Source organism: Mixophyes fleayi, chromosome 2, assembly GCF_038048845.1.
Source record: "Mixophyes fleayi isolate aMixFle1 chromosome 2, aMixFle1.hap1, whole genome shotgun sequence".
Taxonomy (NCBI): domain Eukaryota; kingdom Metazoa; phylum Chordata; class Amphibia; order Anura; family Limnodynastidae; genus Mixophyes; species Mixophyes fleayi.
The window spans coordinates 344,884,898-344,902,155 of record NC_134403.1 but is presented as its reverse complement, the minus strand read 5'-3'; the positions used below and the strand labels follow the sequence as shown (position 1 = coordinate 344,902,155).

General features: G+C 40.6%; 1 protein-coding gene across 6 annotated transcripts in view; it reads right to left on the bottom strand.

The window, feature by feature from the left end:
* ROBO1 (roundabout guidance receptor 1) overlaps positions 1–17,258 on the bottom strand; it is an 859,323-nt gene that overhangs the window by 147,217 nt on the left and 694,848 nt on the right. The window lies entirely within an intron of this gene.

Genomic DNA, 17,258 nt, shown 5'->3' with positions numbered 1-17,258 from the left:
TCGGCAAATTGTTTTTGCCAAGACTGAGTAGTAAGAACTCTGCAGAGCATGCAGAGTTCTTTGGTTCTTTCAGAGTTCTTTAGATAGCACATGATTATAGATCAATACACACCTAACAACACAAGAAAATACAACGACGCTGGACCCCGTAGCAACATTTTTTGTTAAGGGTGATGGGCGTCGGGGTTTACTGGCTTTCGTCTACCAACAGCCCTGGCTCTGCTCTTCTGAGCGAGCCAAGTTAATCCCAGTTTCAGCTTCTCTGCGCTTGCTCTGTCCTGACAATGGGTGCAGGCAGTGATGCAACTACCGGCATTGCAGGACCATGGACTGGAGAATCTAAAATGAGCCACAAACCGTATACATGTACCTGGTCGGCCGAGAGACAGACAGAGAGTCCTACCTGGCCGCTCGGATTGTGTGCCTGTCACTACATACAGGCAGGGCCGTAACTAGGGCTGTGTGATAGGGGAGACCGCCCAGGGCGCTACTCTGAAGGAGGGCACAGTGTATGAATATTTTAGGGTCAACTGGATAAAATTTAGGGCTAAAATTTTAAGTTTTGGTTCTGCATACAGGTACATGTACATAGTGTGTGGCCACAGACACCCTGCCCTTGTTAGGAGTGAAAAAGAGGGCGGGGCACTAAATCGCCTTACCCTGAAAACAAACAAAAAACAAAAACTCATTGATGTCACTAGTTCTGGTTAAATGATACAGTAAGCTGAATATATGCTCCGTGTCTCAGTGATATCACTAGTTTCAGTTATATGACACAGTATGCTGTATATATGATCCGTGCCTCAGTGATATCACTAGTTTCAGTTATATGACACAGTATGCTGTATATATGCTCCGTGGCTCAGTGATATCACTAGTTTCAGTTATATGACACAGTATGCTGTATATATGCTCCGTGGCTCAGTGATATCACTAGTTTCAGTTATATGACACAGTAAGCTGTATATATGCTCCGCACCTCAGTGTTATCACTAGTTTCAGTTATATGACACAGTAAGCTGTATATATGCTCCGTACCTCAGTGATATCACTAGTTTCAGTTATATGACACAGTATGCTGTATATATGCTCCGTGCCTCAGTGATATCACTAGTTTCAGTTATATGACACAGTAAGCTGTATATATGCTCCGTGCCTCAGTGATATCACTAGTTTCAGTTATATGACACAGTAAGCTGTATATATGCTCCGTGCCTCAGTGATATCACTAGTTTCAGTTATATGACACAGTATGCTGTATATATGCTCCGTGCCTCAGTGATATCACTAGTTTCAGTTATATGACACAGTATGCTGTATATATGCTCCGCACCTCAGTGATATCACTAGTTTCAGTTATATGACACAGTATGCTGTATATATGCTCCGCACCTCAGTGATATCACTAGTTTCAGTTATATGACACAGTATGCTGTATATATGCTCCGTGCCTCAGTGATATCACTAGTTTCAGTTATATGACACAGTATGCTGTATATATGCTCCGTACCTCAGTGATATCACTAGTTTCAGTTATATGACACAGTAAGCTGTATATATGCTCCGCACCTCAGTGATATCACTAGTTTCAGTTATATGACACAGTATGCTGTATATATGCTCCGTGCCTCAGTGATATCACTAGTTTCAGTTATATGACACAGTATGCTGTATATATGCTCCGCACCTCAGTGATATCACTAGTTTCAGTTATATGACACAGTATGCTGTATATATGCTCCGTGCCTCAGTGATATCACTAGTTTCAGTTATATGACACAGTATGCTGTATATATGCTCCGTGCCTCAGTGATATCACTAGTTTCAGTTATATGACACAGTATGCTGTATATATGCTCCGTACCTCAGTGATATCACTAGTTTCAGTTATATGACACAGTATGCTGTATATATGCTCCGTACCTCAGTGATATCACTAGTTTCAGTTATATGACACAGTATGCTGTATATATGCTCCGTGCCTCAGTGATATCACTAGTTTCAGTTATATGACACAGTATGCTGTATATATGCTCCGTGCCTCAGTGATATCACTAGTTTCAGTTATATGACACAGTATGCTGTATATATGCTCCGTGCCTCAGAGAAATCAGTTTCTTGTGAACTGATAGCCACAATATTGGTTAGCCACACAAAATGGCTGTCTCTGCCTTGTGTAGATGACATGTGAACTTAATATACCTTTTTTTTAACAAAAAGAAAGCCTTTCTGGCTCAAAAAAAGGTAAACATTTAAATGGTATGCTACAACCTGCAGATGTTTTCACAAACCATAGACACATCTTTATAGTATCAGCAGACACCAAAACTAAAATTGTTACCACATGTCAATGGCTACATGAATCTCCACAGATGTGCTCTGCAATAGACGATCAAACAAGATTTCATCACGTCTCTTCTAATCAGCTGCCAGCCAAAGCTATCGCAACAATGCAGAGACGCACTCAAGTCATTAGGCATACTAGACAATACAAATGATAAGTGCCTTTCAAATCAGATACGTGTAATCACCGTCATCAGATGAATATATTGTTCTTCAGGATGTAAATGATTCATCTTCTGTAATGTGATTATAAGCTGGCATTCTCAATTACAGGGCTGAACTTTATATTAAACGCAAAGAGAAGTGTGACCCATAGGAAGAATAATAAATATTCTTAATATTCTAAAAGTGATGAAAATTGAACAACAGCCTTTAAGGGCTCATACACATGGTTGTCACAGGCAACACACACACACATATATATATATATATATATATATATATATAGCTATTTATCATCATTAGTGGTGTAAAGACTCAAAACATGGATCTTTAAGCTCATCTAGTATAACGTTTCCTTCAAAACAAAGCTCATTAGTCGTACCACTAGTGGACAACAGCTTCCCAGTGGCATCGCAATAGGTGTAGCAAAGATAGCAACCCCCAAGTTCCAGCTGATCCCCCCAGAAAGACATGCACTGTGGGGAAATGTCAATGTCAAAGACGTGTGATGTGTTTGTTGTCTGTGAGGGAGATCTGGGTCATACTGTTTGCACCAGAGCCCAGGGGGGCACTGAAGATCAATGGGTTCACTTGCCCTTTAACATGATAGACATGGCTTGGGCATGCCCATGAAGGACCGTAAATGCGTCATGGCCTAACCTGACCCCTAACCTGCTCTTCATGCCTACTTCCTCACCTATCTTCCCCTACCTTGCCACTCGCTTCTCATGTGATTGCTCCCCTCTAACTCCCCATTGTGCCTTCTGTCAAGGGCCCTCGTCCTTCCTGTCTGTTTCCCCTCCCTTTAGAATGAAGCTCTCAAGAGTAGGGCCCTCGTCCCTCCTGCTTGTTTCCCCTCGATTTAGAATGTAAGCTCTCAAGAGTAGGGCCCTCGTCCCTCCTGTCTGTTTCCCCTTGATTTAGAATGTAAGCTCTCAAGAGTAGGGCCCTCGTCCTTCCTGTCTGTTTCCCCTCCCTTTAGAATGTAAGCTCTAAAGAGTAGGGCCCTCGTCCTTCCTGTCTGTTTCCCCTCCCTTTAGAATGTAAGCTCTCAAGAGCTGGGCCATCATCCCTCCTGTCTCTCTACCTATTCCTCTGATCCCTCCTCAATGTGTAAGTTGTGTTGTTGGGAGCTTTGAAGTCCTGGTATTTTTGTCTGTTGTTCTGTATGGTTGTACCCTGTATGGTCCACTAACTGTACTCTGTACAGTGCTATGGATACCTTGTGGTGCACTATAATTAAAGACTAATAACAATAATAATAAATAATGACCATGCCCCCTCTGTGGATGATTTGTCCAGAATGTAAAAGGTCTAAATCTGGGAGCTATAACACAATGGACACACACAGTCTATATGCAGGGTTGTCCATTAGGAAATACTCCATCACTTTTGTGGTGCCAAATAAATGCATATATAGAGACTAAAATTTTGGGGTATAAGGCTGGAGCTTAACTCACTGTTGTTTACTAAAGTACTAAACTATTCATTACCTGGCGACACCAGCCGAAACTTACCTCTGGAGGGCTGCCACAGTCCATAGTACTGTTATTGCCGTAGGTGACCTCCTGACATACCTCTGACAAAAACACTGGTTTACGTTGGAGATAAGGCTTATCACCCTATAATAAATAGACCCATAACTGTGTTAACCTGCTCTAACAGGTACAATGACAGCAATGTACCTGTTTTGTATGTGTCTTATCTTTCATTACTCTGCTACCAAGCTACCCCTGTAGAGATCTCACTCAACGAGCGCATAATCTGGACCACACAGTTATTCACATCTAGTTATCTTTGTGTAGTTTCTAAATCTTTTGAACAGTAAGCATGCATTGCCATTAATCAAAAAGATATCCTTATCAGGAAACTAGGCTAACACATTGCCTTCAATCCTCTCATTTACCTCTCTGAAAGTCACGTATTTTCATTTCATAAAGCAGATTATCAGCTACAGATATTTACTAATTAGTTCAAGACCCTAACCATAGCCAAATAGTGAGGTATTCTGTTTGTACATGCTGTATTTAATTAACAAGGCTTATATATATTCTATTCATACAGGAGAACTCTGGTTAAAATACATCTCTTAAAAGGATTTCTTGGGATGATCAACGCTTTTTTGTGTCTTTTCTTTTGTATTGTGCTTTATGTAAATGAGTTTACTTCAGTCTACTATAGAAAGTTTCTATAGCAGTTTGAAGTAGAGTTATTATATTATAACTAAGCAGGTATCTCCTAGGACTCACAGCCATGTTGTATCATAATGTTTCATAATATTCCCAGTAAAGAGTTGATAACAAAAAATGGTTGCAGGTAATTTCAGCCCTTAGTAATAGACAATGAAAATAAATGTGTTTTCAATATGTAAAATGATTGCATATGTCACCAATAACATGTCAACTTGGTGTACGGCTTCACGGCTTGTTAAAAAATAATTCATGCTAACTGCGCTGGGATCTAAAATATTTTGCTGTGACTCCTTTGTGCCGTATGTCCAAGGTGATATTATCATGATCATCGTCTTTATTGTGTATTATTTTTTAATTATAATGCACCAAAAAAACCTTTGCAGCACAGGACAGCTAGTACAACACAACATACATAACAACAGTACAACAGTAAAAAAAAGTACATATGAGACTGATAAAGAAAGTGCAAATGTGAAACACAGCGAAGAGAGGGCTCTGCTCGTGAGCTTACAGTCTAGAGCAGGGGATCCCAAACATTCTCAGTTCGAGGCACCCTTAGTGCCATCATTTAAAGCACCCCTAAGGCAAAATAATTACCAAGTAGTTCTCCACCTTACTTTACGACCGGTCCCGGCAACGGCACCCCTGTGAGATCGACGCAATACCACAGGGAGCCGCGGCACACAGTCAGGGAACCACTAGTCTAGAGGATATAAGTATTATTCACGAATGCTGTGATGAGGAATACAGACAGATTTTTCTGTGTCTTTATAAAGGATCTTTGTGATTGTTGTTTGTGATTCTTGCTATACAAGAGCCTTGTTCAGCAGTCAGTTAGCACTTTGCGCTACTTGTTGCTTTATTTATTAATTTGCACTACCACCTAATCCAGTGTAATACAGCTACCCAGTGTGAAACGTGTCAGTGCAATCACAACTGTGTACTGGCTCCTACGAGATCAGTTCCTGAAATATTCTGTACTGCTGTGAACATTCTGATGATCTGACTACAGTGCTACCTCCATCCATTTTCAAATCTGGGCACACACAGACGAGATGAACATAAGTTGCACATATATATGTTCCAGACAAATAACATTCGTTCGGTTGATCATTTTGAACATACAATCTTGGCAATCTCCTTCCAAGTTGGTCTAAAACTGCCGCATAAATGGTCTTGTGTGTATGCAAATTAATGGGGTATAAGGCCAACGTTTAGTACTTCAACTAGGTTGTCCCTGGGCCTGGCTGTTTACCACCTGCACTTCAAGAAGGAAGACCAAAGAGCTTTAATTGTGGGATCCAAGTCTGGGCGGCTAATTCAAATACGCCCCTTTTAAGGTGTTTAATCAAAATGCACCTAAATGGACAGGATCTGCAGTCAATGGATGTCTGTAATAATCCAAGGTTAGAACTCTTGTGTCCGTGGCTATAAACAAGTAACGGAGGTAGTTCTAGAAGGTGGATCCCGCCAATACACTAATGATGGTAGGAGGGCACTACTAAAAGAGAAGATGTTGTCCAAACATAGACAACCTCTTTCACTGTATGTAACCGTACATAAATTACATAGGTCGGATCACACTTAGAACAACATACTCATCTATTTCTTAGAGAAATAACATATAGCAATGTATGTGAATATGAGACCCAAATAGAGTATATTTGCAAGTAAACTGCAAACATAAAATCCTGATTTAATAACTATAGATACTGATGAAGTGATTTCATCGCTAGACAATTTCCATAACATTTATACAGATGTTAGTGGCCCACAAGGAGCAGGTGACGTCACCTCTTACATTCAGCATCAAGGTACATTTTTACATTGACAGGCTGGCTCGCTGACAAAAAGCCTTCAAAAGGGGGTGTATTACTCTGTTCCTAAAACTATCTAACACACAATGTGAACAGACATACCTAAATAATGTATGAGATTAAACAGCACATACAAGACTGTCAATGCTACTATACTAAAAGATCTCAAGACGAAGTCTCCACAGGATTCAGCACAGAATTCTGATGTACACATAACATAATGGCCTTGGCTTATGTATCCATTACAGTAAAATGTTCTTGAGGCAGTTAATTCTCATTATTCTTTATTTTACAGGAATAGATCATCTGAATGTGATACAATATACAGAATACACAATGAAAAAAAAAAAAAATGCAAGAGAAAACATGGCCAAGGCCTTCATTTGCTTTGGGTGCACACTAGGCAACGCCTCACCCCTCTATGGAAGCGCCAAACCCCCACTCACCTGATCACTTCCTTCTTTTTTTACTTAGATTGTTTCCCTAGAGATGGGTGAAATGTTACTAACCGTTCTGTGGAATGTTCACCTCCTTCTGTATTTGTATCTTGCACATTTCTCTGGTGGCATTTGGCCAACACTGATCTATGTGTAATTACCCCTGTCATTTGTATTCCATACAGTCCCAGTCCTCCCCCAACCACACCACGGAGGAGAATGAAATGACCAATGTATTCCCAGCTCTATTTATAGACTATAAAATCAGTGAAATGCAAATACAGTGCGACATGGACATTCCGTGGCACTGCGACACACAAGCAGACCTGTAAGAGTGTATCACCGGAACGTGGCACCTCTGCAAAATGGGCCGTTCCACCCTGAAATTTTATATCCGTGACATCTTTACTAAACTGTAACCAGAAAAATGGTGAAATACAAAGGGAACGGTGCTTAATAAGAACTAGGCGTCATTATATAGTATATGTACCTAATGATCACAGGAGTTTATACCACAGTTATTTCCATGAACTGACAAGGAGACAACACCATAGTGCATGTATCCATGTTATGTAGCTGAGTAAAAGGAAAAAAAGGACATTTGGTGTTGAGTGGCTCCTCAATTGCTTGCAAATTATTTAGCCATGAGCAATAACCACTGCAGTTAAACTTAACCTTCTGCTCACCCTAATCTGTGGCCCCAGGGCCGGAGGAATCTAGGTGGTCGCCTAGGGTGCCAATGGTTAGGGGCGCATAAAACAGTGAATTAGCATAATGTCACTCATTCAGTGTTTTAATGCTCCCATGGTGCCCCCACATGGAGTGCCAGCTGCTGACATGAAAGAGAAGCAGCCAGTGGCTTCTTACATGCTGCTCCTTCATGTCAGTGTTACGCTGGGAGTGCGGCCCTTCATGTCATAGCCACACACCGGAGTCCTAGTCCAAGAGGGTGCTGCCCTCACCCTGTTAAGGCAAGCAGCGGGAGTGGGAGTACAAAGTGGGAGCAGGGGCGTCTAAGGGGGAGGGGGAGCGCTTCAGATGCCCCCGGCTGGCTTACTTTAACATCATAACAGACTAACCTAACGCACCTCCACATCCTAACCCTAACACCTGTGCAGCCTATTATTATTATTATTATTATTATTACCATTTATTTATATAGCGCCACTAATTCCGCAGCGCTGTACAGAGAACTAACTCACATCAGTCCCTGCCTCATTGGGGTTACAGTCTAAATTCCCTAACACACACACACACACACACACACACACATACACACACAGACTAGGGTCAATTTGATAGCAGCCAATTAAACCTACCAGTATGTTTTTGGAGTGAGGGAGGAATCCGGAGCGCCTGGAGGAAACCCACGCAAACACGGGGAGAACATACAAACTCCACACAGATAAGACCATGGCCGGGAATTGAACTTATGACCCCAGTGCTGTAAGGCAGAAGTGCTAACCACTAAGCCACCGTGCCGCTCAATCTGCTCCAACTGCAGCCTAACCCACACCAGCAAACCTAACGCACCTCCACATCCTAACCGTAACACCTGTGCAGCCTATCTGCTCCCACTGCAGCCTAATCCACACCGGCAGACTAAACTGTTAAACTTTCCTGGCACCAAGACCATTAGAATTAATGGATCAGCAATAGGAAGCAGGAAGAGAGAAGTAGCAGAGGCAGAAGAGAGCAGGAGATACAAGCAAGATGAGTTTCAAGATCAACTGAACTAAGCAAGCAGTTCTCTGACTCATGAAGCTGTGACCGCAAGCATTTGTTTTGCTGTTCCATAGCCCTGCAGAACAGAAGTCTGCTGCAGATGGAAACAAATTCTAAGTTACTTATTTTTATCTAATGACCAGTAAATCCCATTCACTATATTTCATTTCCCTCTTGATCAACATGGACGTGATCTCTCTACACATTGTCAATATTATGAGATCAGTATCTGCAGCTTAAAACATTTTTAGCTGATCAGGAGAAAAAGTGAAATGCGTAGGCAGGTCTAACCATCGTTTGATTCTAAGTTTATCATACCGTCGATAAGTATTTTAGCGTTGTCGAATCCCAAAGCAATTTACAATAACTATTTACTGAAAGGTAATATTTTTCAAAAGCATTTCCCAAGAAATGCAAGATTGTCAGTGAAAATTTAAAACATCTGACTATATAATATTTTCCCCCTTTTCACTTTATTGGAGGGACTTGGAATAGGAATAGCATGTAAACTGGAATGAAATTTACATCTGGAGAGCATACTGTACATAACTGGTGTTTGTTTTATTAGCTGTTTATATAACTTTTATACAAACAAGGAATGTTTTCACATTAGAAGCATATGGAGGGGCTGTGTTTGCATTCCTCAATCATATTCATTTTTGACCCAGTAAAAAGAATGCATTATATGTACAGAACAATAGCGCATTTGTTAATACTGACATATTTATCTGTCGTATTCCAGTCGAAAAGGGGGAAAAAAAATGACAATTTTTGCCCAGTCTGCCTCTCTATTCTGTCACACACATTATTTCATGAAATATGAATCCCAATGTTCTGTTTCTCTTCAATTTCCTTTCACCACAAATACCAGAGTCCGTTTACTCTATGGGATTGCAGTAACAATCCAGCCTTTCTATTTTAATGGCAAAAACCCAATACTGCTGTCTTTAATCAAGATATTTCAGATATGTTTTCTAAACCACACCAGTGCTTCGGAGCTGATGTTTGTAAAGCCTGTGTTTGAAACAAACAGGGTAGTGGCGAAGGATGATGCTTAAACCGTTTCTGTTGCCAAAACAGTTTTATTCGGTGAATCCACGCGCTGGGATTCTGACTTCCATCAGCTTCTTCCACAACGTTGCAGATTGCTAGGTTATATCGCTGGCTTTTAACCGAGGTTCCAATAAAGCAGCACAAGGTTTTTTTTTTCCATTGTTAATTAACAACTTAGATGACTGGGTCTGCACATCATTCTGGTCCACTGACCACCTCAGAATGCAGTCTTGATTACTAAGCATTTTCAGAAGTCTCTGGGAATTACACGCTGCAGCTACTAAGGCTATGAAATTATTTTGGCTATTCAGCAAAACCGACTAACAGGCGGTATTATTTATACTTTCTAGGCTTGCCCCAGAAGTCAACGTTTAAGTTCATTACAGCAAAGTTTCTTTGTTGCACTTGATTAATTATAATGGTAATATTACAAGCTTTCTGAAAAGGGCACCGCATACACTCCTTATGCTGGCTTATTGCAGTTATCTTTGCATGGTTGATAAGTAATCATTTTTGTCCCTATTTTTCAATCATTTCTGTTACTAAGATGCACTTCTTATCAGCTAGTTTTATTTTCTGTGTTTTGTAGGTTGATATGTATTTCCAAAGAATATTTAAAATACAATAAAGTATGTTATAATTAAATTCAGGAACCACGGCTCTGAGACATTATCACGCGTGACGTTCTTAGATTCCACGGCTCATGAGCAAAGTGAGGGCCTGTTGTTAGGTCTTCTGGTCACTTCAATGGCTGGTCTGAGTTGGTTCTGCACTATACAGGATATACTGATAAAGGTCCCTATTAACACAGGTTCCAGTGTTCTGCTGCCCGCAGTCCTTGGTGCACTAATATCACCCAATTCATGGTAAGTGAACATGGCTATAACATAATTATTGCATACATTAAATATCCCACTGCAATATGTATTAACTGATAGTATCCAGAGAATAAAAATAGAGAGAATTACAACTTTTCGTTCGATTAAAACATTGCATATTTACCAGATTTACACTGTGGACAGGAGACCAGTGATCATGGGGTTAATTCCTATTAGAGGACACTCTTTGACTTTTACAGGATTGCACAGACTATATCAGTTATATTGAGTTACAGAGTCCGGCAGGTCACACTCACAACCACTAACTTTAACTGCAAAATCATTACTATGTTGATTTTAAAACGGATGTAAAGCCTCAATAACCACACAAATTCACTGCTTGTAATGGGTTTGTATATTAAAAAGAGAAGTCCAGTGAATGTCTTTGAAGTACATGTATTAATTACGTAAAGGTTCCATCCTATAAGTCGTGGTAATTACAGCTTTCTACAATCTGCATTATACATACACAAAACGCAAAAGAGCAAAAGCAACAGACACATGTAGACTAACGCTGGGTACACACTAATGCAATCTTACTTCAGATGTCATTTCTGTAACGATTTTACCAACGACTGAAAGCCACGATGAGGATGCCGAAACTTGTGTATACAACCTACATGATTTACCTTCAGATCTGTGATCTTCATCTGCCATAACCATCTGCTGAAATGATCGTGGCTCTGTACACACCCTACAGATACCTGCCTACACTGCTGGTCGTGACTACGTACACACTTCCACATTTGTCCGACATCACTCCACCGCTGATGGTGATTTTTTAGGAAGTTTTGAATACCAAATCCAACAATACCATGTGCTTTGGTAAAACATGAGTGTGTCGTACACACTCTTGCGATATCGGACCGAACAGTCGTTTATTGTGTGATCTGCATGATAATTGCATAGGTGTGTACCCAGCATAACAAACCTGCAAAGGATTTCACCAGAAGAGCCAAACTTTTTAGCATGGAAGCTAGCAATGTTAGCAGAGCTGAACACATTAATCTAGATTTGGTACTAAACATTTTCTGAGCATTGGTAAATTTTGGTGTTGTATACCACAGGCAGAGATAACAGCAGGTCTCTATGTTGACAGCAATGAGCTTAGGAACGTGAAAAAATATACTCTTTAAGTTGGCCTCGCCGAGTATTCTGGTCAAGTTGCATCACTGGGCCCCAAAGTAAAACTTAAGCCGTTCTTGTCTCCTAGGCCCCCCGCTCTGATCTCAGCAGGGAAGAGATCAAGCAGCCTCTGCTCAGCATATGTGGTCTGACAAATGTACCACTGAGATGCCCCTGCTGTGCTGCTTTGAGAGCAGAGCAGGGGACGCTGGGGGGAGCAGGGGCCTCTGAGGAGAGAGGGATCCTCCCCCATCTTTGGGCCCAGTAGCCACTACACACCCTATTGTTACGGGCCTTGTCTAGTCCTTGTCTAGCCCAATTACCAAATATCTGGATCTGTAAATAATTTGCCTCTCAGGAGACTCACTGGCTCCCCCTCACTACTGGTGACCTCACATACACATATGCACGCACACATATACATAAAGATGCCCAGGGAGGTCACTGACTGAGCCAATCATCACCATCATCACCATTTATTTATATAGCGCCACTAATTCCACAGCGCTGTACAGAGAACTCATTCATATCAGTCCCTGCCCCATTGGAGCTTACAGTATAAATTTCCTAACATACACACAGACACACACAGACAGACAGACTAGGGTCAATTTTTATAGCAGCCAATTAACCTACTAGTATGTTTTTGGAGTGTGGGAGGAAACCAGAGCACCCGGTGGAAACACATGAAAACACGGGGAGAACATACAAACTCCACATAGATAAGGCTCCACACAGATAAGGCCATGGTCGGGAATTTAACTCATGACCCCAGCGCTGTGAGGCAAAAGTGCTAACCACTTAGCCACCATGCAGGAACGTCATTCCTGACTTGATGGATTGAATTATGATCCGTCAGAACGGGGTCAGACAATCTGTCCAAAAATGAATTGTATATGTAGTGAAAAAAGTGTATCCAGACACAACCTTATTTCAACTTTCATAGTTTTGTGTTATATTTGTAGCAATTCCCTATTAATCAACTTGCACTTTAGGATGAGTGTTCTTTTAAAGTTAGCTGCATGCAGAAAATACGACATTGGATTGCAAGCTTATGCAATTTCACTCCCGCAACCTTTTGACCGGTATATTGACAGACCAAATACACTCAAACAAACCATTTTTGACCTTAGCTGGCTAAAATATATTTGCTAACACGTCCTCAATGCATTGTCATGTTACAGCTGGGTCAAAGGATTGTTGTCTATTAATCAGTCTTCTACAAGAACTGCTGATCAAATCAATATCCTTATGGGTAGAGGTGAAATGATTTAGCAAGTAATGAATGAATTTCACTTTTTCATACCCCCCCAACCTTCCAAATAGCTCGAAAAGAGATATATACGGTTTGTCATAAACAGATATATTTAGTTTATTCATATTTGATGTAAAATGAAATATAACATACCTTAGTAAACAGAGCTGCAAATATCATAAATCACTAAAATGCATAATGATACTTGTGGATGCTAATATAAATAGATTTAGAGCCAATGAAGCCAGTTGGATCAAATTAAGCGGTTTAAGAAGATATCTTAAAAAGAGTCACTTTAACTCCCACACAGACAGAAGTAATATTGAGAGGTTGTTCCCAATTGTAAAGCGCTACGGAATTTGCTGGCGCTATATAAATAAATGTTGATAACGAGGGGATTAAAAAAAACAATTGTATAAGTATTTTTGTGTTGTAATACTGACTGACAGTGTAAAGACACAAGACAAAACAATCATATTTATGGATTGGTTATTTTTTACCCTTTAACAAACATGCAGTGATCATTTTATGATTTATTATTGGTAAATAATTACCATTTTACAATGACAATGATAAATCTAAAAAAAAAAGAAGGATAAAATATGTTTTTGTGAAAAAAAGAAAGTTTTGTGACAGTAAAAGAATTCTGTGAAGATTCCACACTCTACTTTGAAATGAGTTTGAATTATGGGATGGCCTCTGCCTCAGACGAGCAGCTAAAACAGCAACAGAGATGAAAGTTTGGGAGCTCTGTGATCCAAGGGGAAACACAGCTGCTTCAGCTGGCCGTCTTAGATCTTAACACGTCTAACAATGCTAAAGAAGGCGATAATATGCTTTGCTCCTCAGTCTGCAAAAATGTGTACATGAAACCGTTCCCAGAATAGACAAAGACACTTTAGTGGAGGCTTGGATGTGGCCTTTGATAACAAAGTATTATGCTACACTCCTGTGGAGGAATGGGCAATACATCTTAGCATCTTATTATGACAATTGTGCAGATTTCAGCATGAGTCCCCAACTGTTCCTGACAAAAAAAAAAAAATTGAGACGCAAACTTGAAGACAACTATGGATGTCCTTTTGACAAGACTGTAACATCTATCTATTTATTGTTCTATCACAGGCTATTTGTGATAGAAACATGTCAAATCTATATAATGGAAATAATGTAAACCCTTAGTATAAAGTAAAAGGATATCAGAAGTCACTGAGGAGTTACGTGATTCTATAAAACCAGGTTCTGGAATTCTGAGGTGAATTATGCTAGGGGTGGGGAGAAGGGCTGGTGGGGGCACAAATTACAAGGACCCAAGTCGGCCTTGGTGACCCAGCAGTACTGGATTATATGTGTGGGAAATGGGGCTCTAGCATTGCCCCACATACAGGGCTGGATTAACCTGAGGTCTAACTGGGCTACAGGCCAGGGGCCTCGGGCATCCAGGGGACCCTTGACAGTGCTCAGTGGCATTAATGATCGGTTTGGGGGGCACGCCCCTGGCCTATCAATGCTGCTGATCCTGTCACTGTAGTCCTTCCGCAGCGCTCAGTAATGTCCTTACTGAGGAGATCTCGTGAGTCTCACTCTCACGAGATCTCCTCAGTAAGGAGCTTACAGCGCGCCGTGGAAGAACTACAGTGACAGGACAGCAAAAATAGGTAAGCGCTCGGGGTGGGGGGCGGCGGGCGTCTCATGGGGGGGCAGCTCACAGGGGGGCCTCACAGGGGAATGGGGGCCCCAGGGGCCTCCTTTCCTTTAATCCGGCCCTGCCCACACAAACTAAAAATGGACCAATAGCAGAGAGCTTGTGGCTTCCTACGTGGTCACATGGCCACACACCACTAAGCTGCTGAGGGGGTTGCTGTATGGGACCCTCCCTGTCAACAGACATGAGTCTAATATAATAGGTAATATCCAGTGTCTTCTATGAGGCGATTCTCATATTTAGCTTTAAATTTTATCTCGGAGAGGAAGACTCGACCCAGCAGACTATTAGGAACATTTAAAAAAATATCCATATGGCGCAGTGTCCCCAGCCCAAGGTTGCCGGGGGTGCAGATGCCCCCAGCGCAGCCTGCCCCTGTTCAGTTATACGTCCCATCACTGCTTGAAAGTGCAAGTTATATTTTACAGACGTGACATCACTAGTCTTCAGAAATAAGTATTAACACCTTTACTTACCAAATATAATGACATATTTCACAGGAGTTTTAGAAATGAACCCTGGCACTTGTGCATTATACATCAGACATATCTGCCTTTTTGAACATTTTTGATGATTTATTGGAAAACTTGACTTTTGCAGACCAGTAAATACAGGTGTCTGTACAGCCTGTGTGTTCAAGTTACTAAACGATCTGTTTGCAGGAGTGCCACAGTTTTATCTCTGTATCACCGTTTCCCAACTCTGTGCCACAAACATTGTAAAACCGACTATAAAATGTGTTTATACTCTTAATAAATGCCAGTGATTTGTTTACATTCCTGTGGCATGCAACACGTTTATAGTCCTGGGAATTCCTTCTTCACAGACCAGGTAAATGTCTGTAATAATTAACAGTGCATTATGTGCATTGATAATAAGTAACACATGACAAGAAGGACACAGGCCATCCACAGTTAAAGGCTCAGTAGACCTAAAATACACAGATATCCAAAATGAAAGCATAGTGTAAGCATGCTAGCCACTATAACACAAGCTTTTTATTTATAAAATTGATCATACAATCTCTGCAATATATTTGTAGACAACATGTCATGTATTGTCAGAAAGTAAGCTAACTGTATGTTATACTATGTATGATCCAGTGGGTAATTCTGCATGTTATGTGTGTCTGCATGCTTTCATAGACAATGGTAAAGACATGCTACAATTAGTTTTTGGTCAATGAGTGACCAATTTTACCAGATATAGGAAATATATATGGTTTTAAAACAATTCCTTCCTTAGAGATCAGATAGTTCAACCAACAACCAGTCAGTCCACAAAGAAAACAGGATGTACTTAGTATTATCAAATAACTAGAATGAATAGGAAAAATTACAATCTAGTCAGCCCAATAATTGAATGATCAGATCCTCAAAATTTGGCTGTCCTGAGTGTAAGGAAGAATGACCCGATTATAGCAATTGTGTCCTTTGAGTTAGAGAAGATAGTTTGTCATGTAAAAGATGTGGGGAAAAAAAGACCTAAAAAGATAAAACTTTTAAAATATTAAACAACTACAAAAGGAAAAGCATAGTATAATAGTAAAAAACAACAACTATAATATAGAACAAAAACAAATAGAATGTGCGAGTATACATATATTTCTGAGTATGAGTTGAGCTCAAAATTTGGTTTGTAATGAGCTTCGTGGTACAACATCCGTTTCACGAAGTTCTTGTTATTACAGTCCTCTAGTTTCCGCTCTGCTTTGCTGTTCCTCAGAGTGACTTTCCACACTGAATTTGTATAAATGAGTTTAGTCTATTAATAGACCTGGGATGAGAAATTCATTCTGTGGTGTGGTGGGGTCGGAATAGGACTAGGGACACTTAAGACCACATTCTGTCAGTGAAACGTGCAACATTTTATGGACAAATGAGGAATGAGGAGAATATTTTACAGAAAATGTCACTGAACTCTCTTACTGAATGTGTATATGAATACATTTATTTATGTGCCCTCTGTGTCTCCGTGTAGATACGCATCTACAGTTTTTGTACTAGGAAAAGGGCTCTGTATTGTTAAAGCCATACCACCGTCTCTATAGAAAATTTATAGTCATCACCGCAATTACGCTACTGGACCATTTCAATAAAGATGTTACATTCTTTTCAACTCTCTTCGATGTCCGGTTGTGCGCACTTCCGGTTAATACGGCAGTGAAACGTCAATGAGGTGCGAGCAAAAAAAAGTGAAGATTTCCGGCCGGCGGTGAGTCTTCACGGACCGTTCTGGAGGCACTTTGCGGCACACTGGGAAGAACTAAATCTGACTCTATGGGGCATATTCAATTGTTACCGTTATAGCCCAAAACCTCGCAGCGCGCGCACTATTACCATCATTACGGTAATAGTGCACCTAAATATTGGTATTACAGTACTTTTCTCGCTGGATTTCAACTCGTGGTTCAGGGAGCTGCGAGCTGAAATCCAGCTTACTATTACCGTAATACCGGTAATAGTTTTTCCGCAGCGGAGACCGCCGAGAATTGAATATGCCCCTATTACTCTTTAACATAGGTCTCACTTCCCATTTGCTATTTTTGTGATGAGAATGGTATTAT